General features: G+C 46.3%; 1 protein-coding gene across 2 annotated transcripts in view; it reads left to right on the top strand.

Annotated features, from left to right (window-relative positions):
* The first annotated feature begins 6,529 nt into the window (after positions 1-6,529).
* STAMBPL1 (STAM binding protein like 1) overlaps positions 6,530-23,081 on the top strand; it is a 305,486-nt gene continuing 288,934 nt past the window's right edge. The window contains exon 1 of one of the 2 annotated variants that reach the window (XM_086921944.1): positions 6,530-7,143. The gene's annotated coding sequence lies outside the window, so the exon portion shown is untranslated. The remainder of the gene's footprint in view (positions 7,144-23,081) is intronic. The other variant, XM_086921943.1, reaches the window with a different exon arrangement.

The following is a 23,081-nucleotide window of genomic DNA, read 5'->3' as shown; positions in this document are numbered from 1 at the left end:
AACTTGACGACCTTGTTCACAAATGGAATGACCTCCCACTGTCGCTGGTGGATAGACTTGCACTGATGAAGATGATAATATTGCCCAAACTATTTGACCTATTTTACAATATCCCTGTTCCATTTACTAAACAATTCTTCAACTATTTGTGTTTGAAGATGATTACTCTAGCACGAGTATATAAGCAGCCCAAAATACAACAGGAGACCTCAGCATTACTGTATAAACAGCAGGATAGCTGCCCCTAAATGCGGGCTGTATTACTTTTGTGCTCAGGCTCAGTTTGCCTATAATTGGCAGCATCCTACATAATATGCACGCCACTTAGCAGTGAAGCGAGATGTGACAGACCCGACTCCTCTATGTGCACTGATTTGCTTGGCCCCTAGATGTTACCATTCATAAATGAACCCTACCGCTAGTACACAGTTGACGGTTGAGGGATTACGAAGTAGATCATTTTGCCCTTTACGATATGCCCCAGAGCTATCAATATCGATTGCACAAATTTACCAGGGATAAAATGTTCCTTCGCTCTCTGCAGAGCTGAGTTCTATGGTCTGCCTGGAATTTATTTATAGATGACCAATTTACTGGTAGGAAACAAATTGATGCCAATGGCCCATGGTTGACCTTTTAGTATACTTCCAACCTTGGGCATTATGTTGGGCTACATATCCAATCCTGGTCGGTACACTTACCTCCAACAAACATATAGTAATCACATTATAGACCAGGCACCGTACAACGCCTGGCGACAAGAACGATGGGAGATGCATTGTCCTGTGCTATAGTGGATAAAGACTGGCTATTCTCCTGTACCCAGTTGGGAGTCTTTGCTTTAAATGGCTGAATAGGATTGCTACATTTTATATTTGCGCACCAAATGTACAACACATCTACAAAAGTGGAAATATATAAATGAACTTCTGACTCACGTTATGAACTATGTAAAGCACCAGACATTGAGTGTTCATTCATCATGGAACTGTTCACAGATTTGCCATAAGTGGGGTAAGATATTCACCCAGATCTCAGAATTATTGAAATGACTAATTCCCATCACCCTTGATTGCTTTATTGGGGTGTTTGGTCTATATAACATCACATGTACGCTGTTTTGTGTCCATTGCTCTACTGCTGGCAAAGAGGAAAGTGACCTGTCTTTCGCGGAGGAACAAATTCCCAACCATTTCGTGTCAGTATCGGACACATTTTACTGTAACGAGCAACTGGAAACCTACTACTCTACAATCCCCCCAAGCAAGAAGACCCAAAGGTATCTTGGGTCCGCCGCATTTCTACTTACTGAACAAAGCCACATTGATTTAAAGACATTATAAGAAGCATAGTTTATTCTGTTGGATGTCCCTATGAAAGTTAAGGTTCAATGATCCCTTTTTAGGTCGAGCCTGGGAACACGCATCCGAAGGATGCGGTCCAGGTGGAGAACTATAGCTAGCTGACGCGGGGGAATGACAGACAAGAAACTGCCACGCGCTTCTCCCCGGCTGGATTCAGCTGCGTGCACGCGCACCCACACTCACGCATGCGCACATCACAGCCACATGCATACACAGCCACACGCATACACAGGCACACGCATACACAGGCACACCCCCCCACCCCCGCACCTACACACACACTAGCGCACCTACACGCACACACAGAGACCCCCCACACACACACCAGCGCACCTACACACACGCATGCAGACATACAAAGACCCCGCTCCCCCCGCCGCCACAATCGCACACGCACACATACACACACACACATACACACACACACCAGCACCGGACCCCACTCACCGGCTAGCCAGGATTTCTCTTCTCTGGGGCGGCCCCAGGGCTCTTCGTAGCTCACGGGAGCCCCGGGCCGCGGGAGGACTCGGCTTCTTTGCTCCATTCCGGCGGGCAGCCAATCATAGTCCAGCAGCAGGCGGGACTTCCTTCTTTCTTCTGGCCCGGCCTACGTCTTCTCCCCCTTTGCCTGGCTTCCTGCCTCAGGGGTCCGCCAATGGCAGAGCGGCCCCTAGCAGGGAGGCGGGCACAGCGTTTCCTCTGGAATCCCGGGCCCGTCGGCGGTGATAATTTATTTGGGGACACAGTGGGGGCTGACTAAAAAAGCAATCATGTTGACTCCATGACATCAGCTGTGCAGCATGGGCAAAAGAATAACAAGATTTTCTGCCATACTCATTGAAAGTTGTTTCTGCCAGACGATCACAGGAACACTCACATTTGTGTCACTCACCCGCCCCATCCTGACAGTGCGGAATCAACTGTTGCGTGTCTTATCTTGCACTCTTTCTGCCTGCAGTAATTGTCAGTGAAACTATTGGATTTTGTTCCAGCGTTGCCTTCTTGACGCTACTGAGTCAGAATTGCATTTGGACCTGCGATTACGTTATGTGAAAGTTGTCCTGTAAGTCCCTGTTTAGCCTAGCAGTGTACGTTTGTTTCAAGATGAGTTTGCATGTTAAAGAGACTGCGTGTGACTCTCCTGATGGATGGCCGACAAAAACTGCCAGTCACTCGTATTGATTGCAGCTCTTGTGATGTGTGATTTCTCACACCCTAGATTGTTTTCTCACCCCTTGGATACATATGCGTATTTTGAAACCCTCTGCATTTGTGTTACCAAAAGGCTCCGCCGATGGAAAACTCACTCCGAAGACTTTTTTTTTGGGACGCTGCGTGCTGTCCCGCACCACCTCCTGCTGCATTTCCTGCTAGTCGGCGCCCGTTGCCATTGACAATTCTTTTGCATGTCCTATGTGAAAGCTGCAGTATTTGTCTTTGGTCAGTATTTGACACTTACTGAACACTGTTTTTACGTCAAGCATCCACTTGATAACATTGCACACGTGTTTTGTATTTTAAATTTGCTTTCTCTAGCTGCATTCCTCGCAAACAGCATGCACGCATTTAAAACTAGTTATCAAACTATATTTCTTGAGAAATAATATTTTGTAAAAGAACAAGCCCGGTTGATACATGTTTTTTTATTCCCCATCATCAGCGCATCAGACCCGCCCCATCCTGACAGTGCGGAATCAACTGTTGCGTGTCTTATCTTGCACTCTTTCTGCCTGCAGTAATTGTCAGTGAAACTATCAGATTTTTTTCCAGCGTTTCCTTCTTGACGCTACTGAGTCAGAATTGCATTTGGACCTGCGATTGCATTATGTGAAAGTTGTCCTGTAAGTCCCTGTTTAGCCTAGCAGTGTACGTTTGTTTTAAGATGAGTTTGCATGTTATAGAGACTGCGTGTGACTCTCCTGATGGATGGCCGACAAAAACTGCCAGTCACTCGTATTGATTGCAGCTCCTGTGATGTATGATTTCTCACACCCTAGATTGTTTTCTCACCCCTTGGATACATAAGCGCATTTTGAAACCCTCTGCATTTGTGTTACCAAAAGGCTACGCTGACGGAAAAATAATGAAGAGGTGCGAGAGTTTGGCCAAGTGGTTGGGATACCCGAGTTTCAGCAGCTTTGTGTCACGAGCTCACAGGCATGTTGGAAAACAAACACACTTGGGGTGGAATTCGTTAAGTACATGTGCTTCCTTCACAGGCAGCGGTTTGTCTCTGGCCTCCGAATGTCATGTTACATGTGTTTGTTTGCATAATCCGGAGGTAGCAGCTGTGCCTTCTTCCAAGGCAGGCTGCCTCCCGGGTTATAATTCTACCCTGTGCATAAAACGAGCAGTTTTAATGTCAGGTTGTATCCTCGCCAGGCTTATTGCGCGTGCACCACAAACCCCGACGTCTGCCCACGATGCCTGCCTGCATCACTCAACGCCACAGCATCACTTAACACCACTGCATTACTGAATGCCAAAGCATCACTGAACGCCACAGCATCACTGAACACCACAGCATCACTCAACGCCACAGCATCACTCAATGCCACAGCATCACTCAGCACCACTGAATGCCACAGCACCCCTCAACGCCATAGCACCACTCTATGCCACAGCACCACTCTATGCTACAGCATTACTCAACACCACAGCATTACTCAAGGCCACAGCATTGCTCAACGCCACAGCATCCCTCACCATCACAGCATCACTCAATGCCACAGCACCACTTCAACACCACAGCACCCCTCAACGCCACAGCATCACTCAACGTCACAGCATCACTCAACGCCACAGCATCACTCAGCACCACTCAACGCCACAGCACCACTCAACACCACAGCACCACTCAACACCACAGCATCACTCAACACCACAGCATCACTCAACACCACAGCATCACTCAACACCACAGCACCACTCCACAGCACCCCTCAATGCCACAGCACCACTCAATGCCACAGCACCACTCGACACCACAGCACCACTCGATACCACAGTACCACTCGACACCACAGCACACTCGACACCACAGCACCACTCAACACCACAGCACCACTCAACACCACAGTACCACTCAACACCACAGCACCACTCAACACCACAGCACCACCAAACACTACAGCACAACTCCACAGCACCCCTCAACGCCACAGCACCACTCAATGCCACAGCACCACTCAACGCCACAGCATCACTCAATGCCACAGCATCACTCAACGCCACAGCATCACTCAGCGCCACAGAATCACTCAGCACCACTGAATGCCACAGCACCCCTCAACACCACAGCACCATTCAAGGCCACAGCACCACTCAAGCCACAGCACCACTCAAGCCCACAGCAACACTCAATGCCACAGCACCACTCAACGCCACAGCACCACTCAATGCAACAGCATCACTCAACATCACAGCATCACTCAATGCCACAGCATCACTCAACGCGACAGCATCACTCAATGCCATAGCATCACTCAGCACCACTCAATGCCACAGCACTACTGAATGCCACAGCATCACTCAGCACCACTGAATGCCACGGTATCCCTCAGCACCACTGATTGCCACAGTATCAATCAGCACCACTGAACGCCACAGCATCACTCAGCACCACTGAAGACCACAGCATCACTCAGCGCCTTTGAAGACCACAGCATCACACAGCACCACTGAACGCCACAGCATCACTCTGTGCAACCATTCAACAACAACTGGTTCTAATATGTTTTCTGTCAATGTTTCAAAGCTTTCTTACAAATGTCACAAAAAATTGTTAATATTTCACTGCTGTTCTTGGATTTTCATCACAATAAAATACACTGAACATAATCTTCCCAAAAGTTATTTACAAAAGTTTAAGCTATTGCCATTATAAATTTCAATAACTTTTATTTAAGTATTAATTATTTTTAAAAAATGAAAGCCATTGTTATTTGTAATATTAATACATCTAAGTCATGTAAATACAATACATAATGCATTACAAATGCTATAGGTGTCATGTTTGCGAAAGTTAAAACTATTGGCATTGTAAATGACAAAGCTATTAATTTCGCAATTTTCAAAACCAACACATAAATAAAATATTTGTCATTTACAATACCAATAGCTCAAACGTTCCTAATGCGAGACCTATTGCATTGCAAATGCTTGTTTAATGTACTGTGTATGGTTGTTGGGAGACTACCTTGGGTGTACTGTGATGTGTACACCCTCTACAACGCCTCTTAGCTGTTTACTTCTTGCCTAAGACTTGCTGGGATTACCTGTTTCTAAACAGTAGTTTATACTGTAAACAGCTAAACACAAGAGTTAGTCTTCCCTGCCAAATATCAACTATTTGATTTGATATGCAAATATTATAGTTGTACTTGAAACTTCCAATAAAATACAAAATATAAAAAACGCATTGCAATTGTTATAATTTCATAGCACAGAAAACAAACTGAAGTCTTTGCTTACTTTATTTACAGATACTCAAAATTACCCAACGTATTGAGTCACATTGTATCAACATGGGGAGAATGAAGATTTGAAGTGGCCACAAAAAGATTCAAACTTGCTTTATTGGTTACATCTAGACGGGGGCAACGGGGACACGCTTTACGAGCAGGTCAGAGAAGAATGCCAGCAAGAAAATGGACACGTCATCAGTTTTGTTAATAAACAAAATAAACGGTGCTGCTGCGGTTTATCGAGGAAGCTGCTTCTCAAATGGGTTTCAGGAAGAAGTTAAGGAGTCTATTATTGGGAAGAAAATGCACTTTGGTATAGCACCTTTCTTTCAGCTTTTGAATACATTCTTAACCTTTCACATATTGCAACCATAAGTTCACGAGGAAATTATGACGCAGCCGACAGCGGCTCACACGTAGTTCGGGGGTCGTAGAGAGCCGAGGGCCAGTGGGCAGATGCCCACTTCTTTCGGAGTGAGTGAGTGGAACACGGCAGGCGTGGGAGCCGGCAGGTGGGCAGACCCGTGTGCTGTTCATCCCTGTTTGTACACAAACTCCCCTCCCGGGCAGACTCTACCTGCAGCTCACATGACCCGTATACCTCCTCAAAGTCATAATTGTGAAACTGGGCACGTGTCCCAGTTGGTTGGCAACTGACTCCGCTCGGTCACCCCTGGGAGCCGCGGGTGACGCAAAGGTGAATAAGGACAAGTCGGGGCGGGGGAGCTAAGAGCGGATCTTGGAGGCGGGCAGGCTGCTCGGGAGCAGCACATGGCCCGGATGCCACCGGCCTCCCTGGGAGCAGCTGCGGACATTTTCCCTGGCGCTGAGAGGCTTTCCTCCCGGCCAGAGCTGGCTCGGGGTGGGGCCTTATTTACACACACCCGCCTGGCTGAAGGCGTGCTGCTGTCGCTTTAAACGGCTCTTACCGGATAACCTGCTCTTTCCTGCCTGCTGCAGCCAGCAGAGAGCCCCTGCGCCCAGGGCTCCCCACGCACGCCAACCTCGTGAGCTTGGAGCATCTTCTGCCCACGCCAGTGGCGAATCGAGGCTGACCGAACAACAGCTGGTTTATTATCAGGGGGTGGACCGTCCAGCAGGAATACAACAGCGAGAAGCGTGCTGCGCCCAGAGGCCCCTGCTTTGTGCGCTCACATTGTTTCCCATCGCACAACAGGACGCCGGAGGCCACTGCAGCTTTTTCCAGCAAAGCTGCGATCAGGGGGAAGCTCTCTGCCGGGAAGCCCCGGAAGAGGGTCGGTGTGGCGGCAGCCGGTGCACGGGCAGTGCAGCAGGAGGCAGCAGCATGACTGGTGAGTGCCCTCGAGTCCGCCCTGATGTCCCATTGTTGGGAGGTGGGGGGGGGGGGGGGGGGGGTGATTGCGAAGGGAGTGGGGGCAGCGTGGCAGTGCCAGGTGAGTGAGGGCGGATCAGGCGAAGGCTGCTGCAGCAGCAGTCAGGAAGCTGCCTGGAAGAGACACCTGCCAATCCTGGCACGCACAGGACGTGCTCATTGCAGCTGCAAGAATGAGGCATGCACAGTCCTCTCAGGAGTTTTATTTATTTATTTATTTATTTATTTAATGGGATTTTATATAGCGCGAACATTACCCGAAGGTGTCAGAGCGCTTTACAAAAGAACCAGTTGCGATACATAAGGATTTAGGATTACACGAGTTACATAAAAGATACAAACAGGAAACACATTTGCAAATGTGCAAGTTGTAAAGTCACACAGGGAAGAGATACAAATAGAAACAATTGCAAATGTACAAGTTGTAAAGTCACTCAAGGAAGAGATACAAATGGATAAACTCTAAGAATCACATAGGAATGGTAGTGAGTACAAAGGTCTACTACATATACTAGTGGTTAGTTATCTCTTTGTACATATATATACAAAAGAGAGCCTGACAGCTGCTTTTATGCGACGCGAAACGCCAATTTGAAGCGCGCGTGCCAGTGTAGCCTGGGCACGCTGCCACACAACATTTACGAGGGGGAGTCACTGATGCCTGCCATACAATTTTCCGTCTCCTGTTTAATTTCCGTTCGGTCAGGTGCACTTTGATGTGGAAAATGAACGTGCCTTCCTTTGCACTTATTGTACCCCATCTTCTAGACTTCCGTGCTGTGCGTGTACTGGATGCATGCGCGCGTGCAGCTCCGGGCAGTGTTTTAAGTGGCCTGCTGCCCAGGGCCAGCGTGAGAGGTAAACAGAGCTGAGGAGGCGTTGTTGGGGGCTGGCGTCTTTCTTCTTCCTCGCTGCTCTGTCACAGTGCTTTCTTTCTGGTGTGAGGCACGAGCCAGACGTGCCTCCCAGAGGTCAGGCGGAATCTACTCCCCCAGGGCAGGAGATGAGGGCCACTGAGCAGCAGCTGCTGCTTGTTAGTTCCATTTCCACCGCCCTGCTGCTTATGTTACTGTCGTGTGTTCAGAGAATTATTGTATTTTAGAATAAAGGTCCAGCTGTATCCGTTTATTGATTATGTACATGCCACAGCACACTTCAATAGTATGTGTGATATTGTTGGCTAACTTCATGGCCTTCAATGTATTGACCTCGGAAGGATGGCAGACCCAATCAGCCCTCACTTGGTTCAAACGTCTGACTTCAATGTCACAGACAGACCTCAGAGGCAAGTGGCCGACCTACTTTAGAAACTTCAACATGGCCTTGAGAAGGGCCCATCTTTGCAGAGCCAGGATGGGAACTTTCTTGCAAGGCCTTGCTGTCACATTTATAGAAGTGGGGACGAGCGACGGGTGTTGCCTTGGCAACTATAACACCTCACAGGGCAGGTTATTTGTTAAATCTTTCGAAATGCCGCTCTTTCTTCACTGTACCACAACAGATGAGTAGCGCAATCCTCACAGGAAGCTGCATGTGGGGGGGGGGGGGGGGGGCTGGCTGGCTGAAGCACTGTGTTTTACAGCCAGTAGGACAATGATTTAATTGCTCTGCTTTCTGTGGAAGACTTTTGCTCGTGGTTGCAGGAACAGAGAGACTTTTCAAATATGAATGTTTCAAGGAGTGTAGTATATTTGATTAAAGATGGTCACATGTCCTGGGGTCAGATGGTTTCAAAGTGTCTGAGTCAGGGAGAGAGAAGGGTGGGATGTACTGGGAGCCAGCAAAACAAGGCCTTGTAGTTGGATGACGGGGCTAACTCCATAGGAGTCAGACCTGACAACTTAAGGCAGACCTAGCCAATCAGCCCACTGCACCACATACTGGAAATTCGAGCCCCTGCGTATAATAAGCGAAGCCTTATGCCTTTTAATGCAGATGTTGACTAAAAAGTCAGGCTATGCGGCCACTAAACTACCCGTGTTCTACAAGTTAAACACCAGCGGGTACTTCTAAAGAAGATTCCTTTCTCTCCAAAGGTCAGATGCCATTTCGGAGGCAGCGTTTGAAAGAGGTCTACTGTAACAGTAAATCATTGTTCAGTCAACTAAGACAGAGAGAAGCCAAGAAGGCGCCGGAGGCAGTTTTGTTCATATTCTTTAGTTTTGCTTTTATTTTTGAAGGAGAGGAGGCGTGGTCTAGCTGCCACAGCTGTCGATTCTGGAACTGGATAGTTTAGTTCGAATCCTGGCGTCGAATCCTATGATTAGGAGCACCTCATTGTGCCTCCCAGCTCTGCTCATAAACACAAAAAGCGTAACTTCCGGTTTTCGTGTAATACGCTCCCGTGTCCTGGGGCCAAGTTCGCCCATATAAAACTGCAAATAATAATAATTAAAAAGAACATCTATCTGAAATGAACATCAGTTGCGCCTTAAACGGTGTCAACTAAGCAGATCGCCCGAGTCCCCGAAATGTTCAGTATCGGTGGAAGGTCACCCCAAGGTCAGTGTTGTATATTATCCTTCTTCTATTTCCTTTACTCCACCACAGTTCTTACCTGTGTCACCCATTCCAGAATGTATATGGCTCTGTCTCCTTCTAGGGTTCTAGCTGGTGACAGTTTGTGCCTGGCCAGCTTGTGTTGAGGTGACTTCTCCTGTTCTCCTGCAATAAACCTCTGTTGCTGCTCCTGTGGTCTCCTGGTTACTTACTACAATTTTGGCGACGAGGGTGGGATGCGAATGTTGCTTGGATCGACGATGTGCTTCTTCTTTCTGAGAACTCCTTTTCTCGCTCTGAGTGGGTTGATGCCATGTCTAGAGATACTGTGTTACAGGAAGTCATCCAGCTTATCAGATTGGGTTCACGGAGAGAGAGCTGTCTCCATGTCTCTGTCCGTCCTTTTCTCAAAGTCATTGATGACTTGTCTGTTTGCAGTGACAATGTCATATTGCGTGGTGACAAATTTGTGCCTCCAGCTGATTTGAGACTGAAGCTCATTTCTCTAGCTCATGAGGGTCACCTTGGCCAAACCCTGACGCAACAGCGTCTCAAGCTCAACTTCTGGTGGCCCGGTATGGACTCCATGGTCTCCTCATGGGTAGAGGATTGTTCTACCTGCAAGGTGGGTGAGAAGAGACTTAAGGTCTCAGTGGGTTCTGAAATGGGTGCGCTGCAGTTCCCCGAAATTCCGTGGCACACCATCTGCTTAGATTTTATAGGTCCCATTGCCGAACTACCTCTTTCCCAGAGGTTTGCTGTTGTCACTGTCGACTGCCATTCTAAGTGGCTGTCGGTGGAGTTTCTCAAGGACATCACCACGGCTACTACCATTAATCACCTTAAGTCTCTGTTTTTTAGAGAAGGTTTCCCTAATGTTCTTATAACGGACAATGGCACACAGTTGGTTTCGCATGAGATGCAACCCTTTTTGTCTGATTGCGGAATTTCCCACCATAGGACCTCCCTCTACAACCCTCAGGGTAATGGTCTCTGTGAACGCCTTAATAGATTGGTGAAAGGCACCGTTCAAATGGCCCTCTCTAGTGGTTCTTCTGTCTCTTCCCTTGTTAGTGAAATGGTTTATGCGTATTGTACCACTCTTCATGGTTCCCACTCCAGATCCCCTTTTGAGATGATGAGGGGCAGGGTTCCCAGCACCAAACTCATTCCCTCTTGGCTCAAAAATTTGGTCTGTCAGTCTCTTTCAGGTGACTTTTCAAGTATGGTCCCCAAGCCTTCTTGTAAGGGCTCTGTGTTCTCTTCCGGTAAGGTTGCTTCTAGTCGTAGTTCTGTAAGTCTGCTTCCTAGGGTCTCCTCTCGCAAGTCTCCTGAAGGTGATGGGCTCTCCACCAAGGTTGTTGCTGGTAAAATTGCAAAAGGTGACCTTGTCAAGGTGAAGTCTGGTTGTGTTTCCGGTGGGTTGTCCAAGTTCCGTGGCCCTTTTCTTGTTAAGATGGTCTATCCCCACTATGTTGTTCTCTCCAATGGGGAGAAATGGAACTTAAGGAGGGTTGCCCTCTATCAGAAAGGTGGCGTTAGTCCTGTAGTTGGTCCTAGTCCTGTTCCTGTTTCTTTTCCTGTCCAAGATTCTCCCTCCTCAGGGTTCATGCTTGTTCCTTCTCCAGATCCGGGTCCTGTGCTTCCTGCTCCTGCTAATGTCTCTTCTAGGGCTGATGGTGGAGGGGATGCTCCTGATCCTGCTGGGTCTCTTCCCAATTCCATTACTGATCTCGTTCCCAACTCCGTAACTGATTCTAATTCCAACCCCATTGCTTCTTCAAGTTCTTCTTTGCCTGCCATCAGACCTCAAAGGAGCCACAGACCACCTACTTATTTGAATGATTTCTGTTGTGATTAGTTCTTTTAGAGGGGTGACGTGTGTTCCTTTTCAATGCTTATTAGTTGTGATGTTTTCATCGCTCATATGTACCTGTGTATTTATTGTATGATGTTCTCATTGCTTCTATTTACCTGTGTTTGAATGCTTATCGTTCTATGATGCCTTCATTTTATCTCATTAGTCTTGTGCTAAGTTTCCTTTCAATGACATGCACATTCTTTGTGTTAAGTTTCCTTTCTTTTCTTTTGTTTTATTCTACGAGAGGAGATGTGTTGTATATTATCCTTCTTCTATTTCCTTTACTCCACCACAGTTCTTACCTGTGTCACCCATTCCAGAATGTATATGGCTCTGTCTCCTTCTAGGGTTCTAGCTGGTGACAGTTTGTGCCTGGCCAGCTTGTGTTGAGGTGACTTCTCCTGTTCTCCTGCAATAAACCTCTGTTGCTGCTCCTGTGGTCTCCTGGTTACTTACTACAGTCAGCAGTGTCTCTTTTATATCCCATTGCTATCCATTCTCTTCAATTGACTTTCATCTCAAACATCTATCACCCAGAGAACCACTGACTGAGTCCGCGTGGGCGCTAATAAAACAACAGTGCAAAAATTTTCTCACGTGCTAACCTTCCCTAATCTAGGACACAGTAACACAGGCTTCTGTGTGGAACCCATTAGAAACGGGCACTACTACCCATTGAACCGCCAGGACCACGGGCCAAGCATTATAGGCAAACAACATTGTAATTTGTGTAATAACTCTATTCAAGATGTTACCCACGTGCTTTTTATATGTCCCGCTCTTCTACCTCATCGACGTAAGTGGATGAGGCCGGTTTGCTTACAACTATCCATTCTGTCTGCCTCCTCATTTACAGACGCTATCTATAATCCACCTAATGAAATGTCCTGTCATAGGATTTTTAACTTTTTAAAATGTTTTTTAGACATGTATTAATTTTATATGGTCGTTACGATTATTAACATGGATTTTATTGGATAAATTATAATATTTTGTGTATTTGTATATCTTGTTCTATGGTTCGAGATTGTATGCTTTATCTTGGTTTTCGTTTTTATGTGGATCTCTTTTGAGTTCCAAAGTCATAAATAACTGACTGACTGACAAACAACATTGTCTCACTGTGGTAGGTTTAATTTACATTATTTGCAACATACTATGCTACACGTGTATTGAAAATAAGCCTAAAATATGATGCCATGCAAGGTACTTTGAAAGGAAAATAAATAAAAAGTTCAAGTTAATTGAATAGCAATGTTTTTTGAAAACAGGACACATTTATACATTAAAGTTCTCACTGCGCACAGGTTGCGAACAAAGTACAAAATACGCACTCACGGGCAAAACAAGGTAGACAACCAATACGAGGTAAAATAGTTATGGTATGTCAAAAATCAAACGGACAGAACAATTTAACAACTGAACCTAGAATTTACTCCTGCGCAACCATCCTAAATAGTACCCACAAGAGACTGCTCTGAAGTTCAAGATACGGCTGGAGCAGTAGGATTCGTCAATAGGGATCTGAGGGGTGCCAGTGCAGAATTCAGTAGTGAAGTATGTAAAAAAAAAATAAAAAAAAACGATTTCATAAGAAATGTTTGCCCTTTAGAAAACAAGCAGGAGCAATCAGAAAAAAATGGGACAAAATGTCAACAATATGAAATGAAAGACATTCGATTGTTATAGAGGATGTTGACTGATGGTGTTATGTCACAAGAGTCCAAGTTCCCCTAAAGTTGTACAGCTGATAAAGTAGGACAACTGATAAAGTAGGCACCAAGTATGTCGGACAGTTACGTGATAGTTTTATCAGCTGGACCCATGCTTCTGGAAGTAGTCACTGTAAAATCAACACACAAACTATTGGCCATGGTGCCTGACACGTGTGGCACTTTCTCCCCACCGTTTCCACTGGGGCCCCTCTTTTAGCTCCCATTTATAAAGGAACAGGTATAGAAGCTGTCCAGGAATAATGCTACTTAGGAATTTGTATAGACAAAGCACTGTCTGTCACGTCTTATATTTTTAAACAATGTAACACTTTCATGGAAGTTGCTTGAGGTACTACTCAAAAACTGATGGTCAAAGGAGGAAAGCCAGAAATTTCCTGCCATGTTTCTCCCACATGTAGAGCAAAGAAAATCTATACCAGCCGTAGCTTTTCTGACCAACTTAAATGATTTAAATTTGCACATGTGGAATTTTTAGTAGATGCAAGGTTCTACATGTGATACAAATATATATCAAAGCTGCAAACCTCCTTTTCTTACATCTCCAGTAAACTGGACGTGTTAACACTTTGGAGACACACTTACCCCTGCCTTTGAAGACTGGAACACATTTGTGGGCATATAATGGAGGGTAACTATTTACCAGGGGTATAATAGTAGTTTGCATAGGTGTTTGACTACATTTGCAGGTTGCCTCACCAAGGGAAACCTAGAAATGTGGCCTAACCATTAACTTCTAGATATAGCAGTTTTGTCATATTGGGGCAACTGTATGGTCCTAGCTATTGCTGGTGGAGCAGGTGCAGTGTCATCGGGGCGGCTGTGCCTTCTGTACCCAATTGTTTGACTGTATTTCACTTGATAAAGGTGTTATGTGGGGGTTCATTCTCACCTTAGGGCCCATGGCACCACTGTTAATGCGCTGCTGGATTTTAAAGTTCACCTTGCGAATGTAAAATTTCGCCAGTTCTGCTTCTTCAAATCAGGATGAGCATATTTATATTTGAGAAACTATTATTTTGTGTAGTTAATTTGATCTGAGCTCATGATGGTCTTTCAAACGTATCTTAAGTCGATTATCAAGCCATCATGAGACAGTGGTTGCTCATATGTTTCAAATTTGTGTAGTTCTGTGGGCTGCCAATTTTCCTTTTTTTTTCTAACCAGTGTGCCATGTTGTTTAGCTAAGGTGACGGAATGCACTCCTCTTTCTCCTGGTTTATACCACATTTATTCTGTTCCGTTACATCAAACCACTGTAGGCGTGCAAACTCAAAGACTCGCTCCACCCACTTGCACAATGAAAGTAGAAAAAACACATAAGGGCCATTTTTTCTGGTCCCTCCCATTACCCAATGTCCAAAACCCAACCTTTCGGTTCCAAACCTAACAGTGTCAATCAGATAAATGAATTCACAGAGTAAAGAAATGGACGTAAACATATGGAGAAACAGTGGAATAATTGAATAAATAAATACAACTTGATTTATTGGATTCATTTATGGCAAACTTGGCTGTGCAGCTTGATAGGGCCCAGAAAAAATGCCCCCTACGTGTTTTTTCATGTTGTTTAGCTACGCGAATTGTGTGTAGATGATCCGTAGTGATGCAAGTCTGCTTGTGCAAGTGTGAGCTTATAAGAATGCCGTTGCATTCAGTTGTTGAGCTTTTAAAGAGGAGTAACGTTTGAAATCTTTAGAAGAGCATTAGTATACTTTGGTAATTTAGGTCTGTACCGCTTTAAATCTCTGAAAGCACGGTATGGAGCGCAACTAAGACCAGAAAATGGGAGGGTGTATCCAGGGTAATTTGCATTGGGATTAGGGTAAAAACATTAGAGCAATTGATCTTGGCATTGCAGTGTAGAGAAGGCTTACTGGTGCCCATGAAAAATGATTTTTCAACTTCACAGATTGTGTAAAATGCGTGTGGCAGAGAACAGTTTCTTTAAATGATAATTTTAAGTATTTGTGTGTTTGTGTAGTTTCATGTAATGTGTTTGACTGAATAAGCAGGCACATTTCCTCAAGTACGACCTACCCTCATGTTCTTGCAACTGCTCCGGGTAGAAATAATTTTTAATGTAGTTAACTTTTTGGAAGCTGCTGTGATATTGAGTACCAGCTGTGATTAGTAACCTTGTATGCTTGGTTGTGGTCACATTTTTAGGTTTCGACCTCGCCGTAGCACCGCAGGTGCTACGCCCAGGGCAAAAGCTTTTGTTTACACTAGGGGGAATTGAACACTCCCCTTCTTTCATTGGCTAGCTCCATAAATGGAGGCTAGCCATTGGAAGACATCAGCGTCAATCCCTTTCTCCCGGTCAGAACGCGAATCGTGGGCGTTTCTGACTATTTTTTTAAATCCCGCCCCTTGATGTCGTGTGTCCCGGGCCGCGCGGTGATTGGCTGCCGGCCCGGGACACCCCCGTGACGTCATTTCCCGGGCCGCGCTGTGATTGGCTGCCGGCCCGGGACACCCCCGTGACGCCATTCCCCGGGCCGCGCTGTGATTGGCTGCCGGCCCGGGACCTGACTTGTTTTGTTTTGAGAATCAGGTCACCTACTCATAAAGTTGTCAATAAAACGAACCCACGGTCTAACTAAGCGGTGAGTTTAGATTTTGTGCAGTAGAGTATATCGTGTGTTTAGCTCCTGCTCCACGCTACACCGGTGACAGTGCAAACATAGGTAAAAGAAAGACCGTAGGCTTTTCCTCTAGCTATCGTCTGCCAGTTACAAATAGGCAACTGCATTTATTTTTTAAAGTGAAGGGATGAGTCAACGCTAACCTCGGTTCCCCTGTCCCTGGGGCACGTAACAGCGCAATAATTCGCACCCTTCAGGTATCTGTAGCACCTGGGTACATCCACGCGCATGCGCAGCTGAGGCAGCCTGCAGAAACTGATGGCAACGCTCGCCTTAAACGCTAAAAGAAATGTTCTGCAGCGCCGAGGAGCCCGAGATACTATAAAACACACGAATGGCACTAATACTCCTGCTCTTGACGCGTTTTTTCTTGATCTTGAATGCTGCATTGTCCATAAAGAAACGAGGAGGTCGAGCAAGGTCTTATTTTTTATGCTGCTGTTCCCTTCATTGTAATTTTCATTATGCCAGGATTCACCATAATCTGTTTATCTAGTGTTGTCGGATGCCAACTATTTAGCATGCTCTGTTCAGCTCTTAGTCGGTTTTATATTTAGAAACTGTTTATAAAACAGTAAGCCCGAATTCAGGTAGGCCTGAACATTACCATGTTTGGCAGGTTGAGGCTTTATTAACATCCCTAATAAAACTGCACACTGCACGACTTGGTGGGCTCGTTGATTCAGCATTTTAGTTGCACGGGATTACGTCTCACTCTACACTTTCAAAACTCGATATTCGCTTTCTTCAATAAGTGAACCAAGCGTATTGTTAAACAAGTTTACTGTGATGAACTGAAACGCACATGCAGAAACGATAACTTTCTGCAAACAATAGTATGCAGGGGCGTCCCTGTAATAAATGCAGCAACTGCAGTAGCATTGAGGCCCAAGGGGAGAATGGACAGGGCCCCACCAGCTAAGGCTATCTTTTTCTGCCCAACCGGGAGCAAGGGCACTTTCTTTTGCTGCACTCGTCCACAGGATACCCTTGCTATGCCACCCTTCACCTGAACTGCACAATTCAGAAAGGTAAATTGAACAAAACATACAAGTTCTGCAGGGGATCATAGAAAATATATCTAATGTTGTTGAAAATTGTGTTATTGTTTTACAATTCTAGATCTGGAACAACATCCCTTTATCCACCAAAACCGCTAAAAGCTGCTCCAATTTAGGAAAGAGTTAAAAAATACATCTTTTCATAGAACACTAAATCACAAAGCATTAGCAGTCCACAAACCAGCTCCACCACTATCGCTCATTTGCTTCATGCTTGTCTTTGACCGTTCACAGTTATATAGCCGAATATATAGAAGTAGCACGTAATGCACGTATACAACTTAAAATTCCACCTTTTGACTATTTGGATGGAAACAAATGAGCTAAGAAGTTCAATCTGTCTCCCAATCACATTTTTTGCAGCAAGTGGGACCTAGGTCCAGGAAAAGTCTGCTTGTTATGTTCAACTCGAATTTGTGGGATTTTCTACTTTCAATTCCACTTAAGATGGTGGAAAACCTGCCAGAATGACATATATTTTCACTGGCAGAAGGGTTACAGGATGGATAGGGAAAGATACAGTGAGCGACCTTGCAAAATACAGTGAATACCCACAAACTCAAAAGTTTGTAGGTATTCGTAATAACTTTTCAAGTATTTTCTTACCCTGGCAATGCAAATACATTGTTAAAAGCAGGAGAATATGCTTTTCCAGGGCGACTGAGAGAAAAAAGCCACCCATTTTGGTGGGTATATAGATGAAGAGGAGTGTTCAAAGGGAAAATATTTTTTCTTAATGCATAATAAGGCAGTGGGGTATAGTGAAATAGCTCCACTGAAAAGCAGTCTTTTAATCGGGCATAATTGTCCAAAAACCTTGTATTCCTAATTCTAAGAAAGATTGGACCATCAAAAAAATCCAAAAAGAAAAGAGACTGTGAACTGACTTCCTGGCACCGTGCAATAATAAACAGGACCAAGAACACAGTGGCTAGGAGTCCCTTTAGTTTCTGCAATGTATAATAATCTACAAAATATTCAGTGGAAAGATTTACCTCCACTCTACATTGTATTCCTAATTCTAAGAAACATCAGGCCATCAAAAAACTCAAAACCGGAACCAGACTTCCTGACACTATTTAATAACAAACAGGACAAACACAGTGGCTAGGAGTCCTTTAAGTGTCTGAAATGTATAATCTACAATATAAATCCAGTGGGAAGATGTACCTCCACTGCGCTCTTCATAGAGTGGCCAACAATCTTTTGTTTACTTCAATGCAGTTGCCCCAGTCGAGAACAAAATGGCATCAGCACAAAGGAAGAACAGTACATAGTGAAGAAGCCAAGTTAGTAAACTGGAAACGGAAAAAAGGGCCATGGCCTGGGAGGAAAATACATGGGGGTGGATGGAAAGGGTCATTATAGGAACAGCAAGCAATTATTTGTGCAACAATCATGGAAGAATACACGCTGAGTTAAAAACAAAGTGAGATGTGAGGAGGAGTTAAAAGACAGCACAGGGTTTGCTCCATCCTCAAAGAATGAAGAGGTGTCACTCTGCCAAATTAAGCAAATAAAAGGAGATGATGGACGGAACGCTGAAACTTCAGACACTCACCCCAGTCACAGATCTGGGTTGAATACATCATCGTTCTTTAGCTCACTTTGCCACCCCATTTCAGACTCAACTATATGCAAATCCATTTGCTTTGTTCGCCCTAAGTTGGCAGGTCATGGCCAGACGTGGGTCCCTTCCTCACTTTGCCACTGGATTCAAGCTAGCCTGGCTGATAAGGGGTGTTACCACAAAACTGGTCCCAGGATGCTTGTTTTCAGTCCAGGGAAGACCTGGCTTAGGAGTTCGGTCTGGACTGTTCCCATTAGGCACAGGGTCAAGACTGATTTGCATGGGAGTCAATTATCTCCTTGTGTTTACTCTGTCAAATTAGGCACTCCCTCTGAAAACACTTGGTATAATTAATCTCAGTGTTTTGTTGTCAGGTTAATTGACCTCAACCTCGTCACATGAATTGAGCTCCCGTAATCAGTGCCTTAAATGGAAATATAGAAGTGCAGGTCCTCACTATTTAGAGTACCTGTTTGCTCCTGAGAGGTGCCAGTCCTCTCCCATTAAATGTATTACAGGAGAGCTGAGAAGTGCAAGGACTCTCTCTCTCAAATGAAAGCAGCACTGGTATTCAGTACTGGACAGTACCTGCCCATCTAAAGCACTGTCCATAATAAAACTACAACAGTGCACCTTTTTAATAGGTAGTGTTATGCAAATTAATTCGCTTGATCTATGATTCTTGGCAATTGTGCATAACTATGTTTTAGGTGGTCAATATTTCTGTTACTATTGTACACTTGGAGCTCAGAACTAGTTGGGAAGCCTTGTGACCCAATTCTGAATTTTCAGGAGTTATATTGTTCGGTGATTTAGAGCAAGGTGGTAGCTGGCCATCTTGACTGCTTAAGTCATATATCTGTGACAAACTCCCTTGTAAATGTCTGCTTCTCCAACAAAGTTGTTGCATTCCACTGACAGTGCCCAATGCCTATTCTGTGTACAAATTTGTCTTACCATAAGGTATTTTTGATCTATTTCCTTTTTAGGTTTCGCCTGGCGAACAGCTGCGCAGCAGCATTTCGCGTAGGCGAAATCTTATGTTAACAGTATGTGTGCGTTGTCCCGCCTCTCTGTTCTATTGGCTAGCTCCATAAATGGAGGCTAGCCATTGGAACAGAGATGCGTCGCTCATTCCCCGAGCAGATTCATGGGCGTTCCGGCGATTTTTACTCATCCCGCCCATTTTCGTGCGTCATGCGGCGGTGGGCGGTTGTTTTTTTTTTGTATCGGCATGTTGGTTTAATTTCCACCGTGGCCTTGCAGGGGTGGGCTGCGCGATTTCACTTTCCAAGAGTTGCTAGCAGGCAAGCGGCATATTTTACTCCTGTTCCCGCCCCCTCCTGCTGTCCGTGAGCCCGTTCCCGCCCCCCTCCCGCTCTGTCCGTGTGCCCGTCCCCGCCCCCCGCCCGCTGTCTGTGTGCCAGTCCCCCCTCCCGCTGTCCGTGAGCCTGTCCCCACTCCCGCTGTCCGTGTGCCCGTCCCCCCACCCGCTGTCCGTGTGCCCGTCCCCCCACCCGCTGTCCGTGTGCCCGTCCCCCCTCCCGCTGTCCGTGAGCCCGTCCCCCCTCCCGCTGAGAATGGATAACCTCACGGTCTCAGAGTACGATTCTTACAATGTGACCCCGTCACCCGGAAACTCTTCTGAGGACATCCCCAACCCGTTTGTGCAGCCGGGCTGGTAGATCACCCTTTGGGCAGTGGCGTACTCCATCATCGTCGTGGTTTCCGTGGTGGGCAATATCATTGTCATGTGGATCATTTTGGCCCACAAAAGGATGAGGACAGTGACCAACTACTTCCTGCTGAACCTGGCCTTCGCCGAGGCCTCCATGGCCGCCTTCAACACTGTCATCAACTTCACCTATGGCATCCACAACGATTGGTACTACGGCCTCTTCTACTGCAAGTTCCACAACTTTTTCCCCATTTCGTCTGTCTTTGCCAGCATCTATTCCATGACCGCCATAGTGTTGGACAGGTGAGTGAGCAGCTGTTTTTTTGCACTTCACATTGCAGACTGAACTTCAGGTCTTGGTTCTTTCTATTGTGGTCAGATACAGGAATTTGGTCCTGAGATATTGCATGGCTTGCCTCAGATCACACGTTTGGTAAAGCGTGGATGCCGAGATTTTAAGCTCATGTCTCCTGGTTCTATAGTATACACATTAACCCCTATATTTTGATCAGGACCAATGGAATTGTTTAACGGGGAAAGAACAGTGTGCGGTGGGCTGGCCGAATTAAGTGGCACGAAATGAACAGTATTACTTTGCCATTTTGTCATGTTACCACTCGTCCATACTGTGTGGACAAAAATGTTACCTCATTCAGCGACTGAATTGTGAACAGTGCCCGTCCCTCCTCCCGCTGTCCGTGAGCCCGTCCCCCCTCCCGCTGGCCGTGAGCCCGTCCCCCCTCCCGCTGGCCGTGAGCCCGTCCCTCCTTCCAGTTTCGGAATATATATGTTTGTGTCTTTCCTCTAACAACATCTCACAACTTCCACCCCATGTGCCAGTGCGCCTTATTTAAGTTATGGGATGTAAATGGCTCAGATACAGAGGCGGGCCTGGTTCTTGTGATATAAAACCAAATATAAATCAATAAAGAGCCCCTTTGGTCGCTCCCGTGAGCTGCACTTGCTTTCCTTTGCTGCTCAGAGTGCACTCGGTCGGTCCCTCCACCAGCAGGGAGGGCACTGGAGTCACTGCACGTGCAGCTCTCCCTCGTGTTTGAGGATGCCGAGTCAATGTAAAGTCATCAATTACGTTGCCAGGGAATAAATGCAAGATATTGAAACAACATTAAGCAGCCGGTAAGTGTGAGTCATGAGGCCTCAGTTTGCTGCATAAGTTTTCACCAAAATGTGTCAATGGTCGTCTCATTAGAAGCACTGGCGTTAATGTGTCTCTATAACGGCTCCGGGTGCAGGGGGTGCTGTGCCCATGTGTGGGTGAACTGGAAATACAAAGGTAGCATCATGGCATCACAAGTTAAGGTGAAGTACCTGAACTGATAAGTGATGCTCGGTCCTGTGCCGGAGGTCACTCACCTCTAGCACTATACTGTCTGACGTTTACCAGCTGTTGCGATGTGCGTAGGGATCTGTAGCCGCATACTGCAGTCACAATTCAACGACTCACTATTCCCAGAGTCAAAAGTGCGATTGTATAAAAGGTCCGAACTGGCTCAAGGTGTCACACCACTAGTGAGACCACTTGGTCACTGTTACTTCATCAAGTCAGTTAAGTTAGTGCAGGTTCCTGGGTACCAATGCTCATAGAAGGTATTCTGGGAGTTGTTTTTGTTTGAGTGGCAGGCCGGATACCAATGGTTTGTTCAGAATAGCCAAGCACTGGAAACATGGCTGTGCTTGCTCCCCTGCCTCCTGGCTGTGCTTGCTTCCCTGCCCCCTGGCTGTGCTTGCTTCCCTGCCCCCTGGCTGTGCTTGCTTCCCTGCCCCCTGGCTGTGCTTGCTTCCCTGCCCCCTGGATGTGCTTGCTCCCCCACCCCCTGGTTCCCCTTCCCCTGGCTGTGCTTGCTCACCTGCCACCTGGCTGTGCTTGCTTCCCTGCCACCTGGCTGTGCTTGCTTCCCTGCCCCCTCGCTGTGCTTGCTTCCCTGCCCCCTCACTGTGCTTGCTTCCCTGCCCCCTCGCTGTGCTTGTTTCCCTGCCCCCTCACTGTGCTTGCTCTCCTGAGTGTGTGTGTGGCTTTGGGTGGGTGTGTGTAGCTTTGGGTGGGTGTGTGTGGCTCTGGGTGGGTGTGTGTGGCTCTTGAGGTGTGTGTGTGTTGGGTGGGTGTGTGTAGCTTTGGGTGGGTGTGTGTGGCTCTGGGTGGGTGTGTGTGGCTCTGGGTGGGTGGGTGTGGCTCTTGATGTGTGTGTGTGTGTGGCTCTGGGTGGGTGTGTGTGGCTCTTGATGTGTGTGTGTGTGGCTCTTGATGTGTGTGTGTGTGGCTCTTGGTGTGTGTGTGTGGCTCTGGGTGTGTGTGTGTGATTCTGTGTGTGTGGCTCTGGGTGGGAGTGTGGCTCTGTGTGTGTGTGTGTGGCTCTGTGTGTGTGTGTGTGGCTCTCTGTGTGTGTGTGGCTCTCTGTGTGTGTGTGGCTCTCTGTGTGTGTGTGGTTCTCTCTGTGTGTGTGGCTCTGTGTGTGTGTGTGGGTCTGTGTGTGTGGGTCTGTGTGTGTGTGGCTCTGTGTGTGTGTGTGGCTCTCTCTGTGTGGGTGTGTGTAGGGCTCTGTGTGTGTGGGTCTGTGTGTGTGTGTGGCTCTGTGTATTTTTGTGTGGCATTTGCCAGATATTAAACTATTGGCATTGTAAATGACAATGCCATTTATTTATCTGTTTTCAAAATCAACATATACATACAAATTTTGTCATTTACAATGCCAATAGCTCAAACTTTTCAAAAGGCGAAACCATTGCATTGTAAATGCGTGTTAATACTTGGGGATTATTCTATATATTGCCCTGCATATTTTTATCGGATTTTATGACTGTTATGTATTCTAGACATTAATTGTGTAT

The sequence above is a fragment of the Lissotriton vulgaris genome, chromosome 5, assembly GCF_964263255.1.
Source record: "Lissotriton vulgaris chromosome 5, aLisVul1.2, whole genome shotgun sequence".
Classification (NCBI taxonomy): domain Eukaryota; kingdom Metazoa; phylum Chordata; class Amphibia; order Caudata; family Salamandridae; genus Lissotriton; species Lissotriton vulgaris.
The sequence above is the reverse complement of the archived record's forward strand: the minus strand, read 5'-3'. Positions and strand labels throughout refer to the sequence as shown.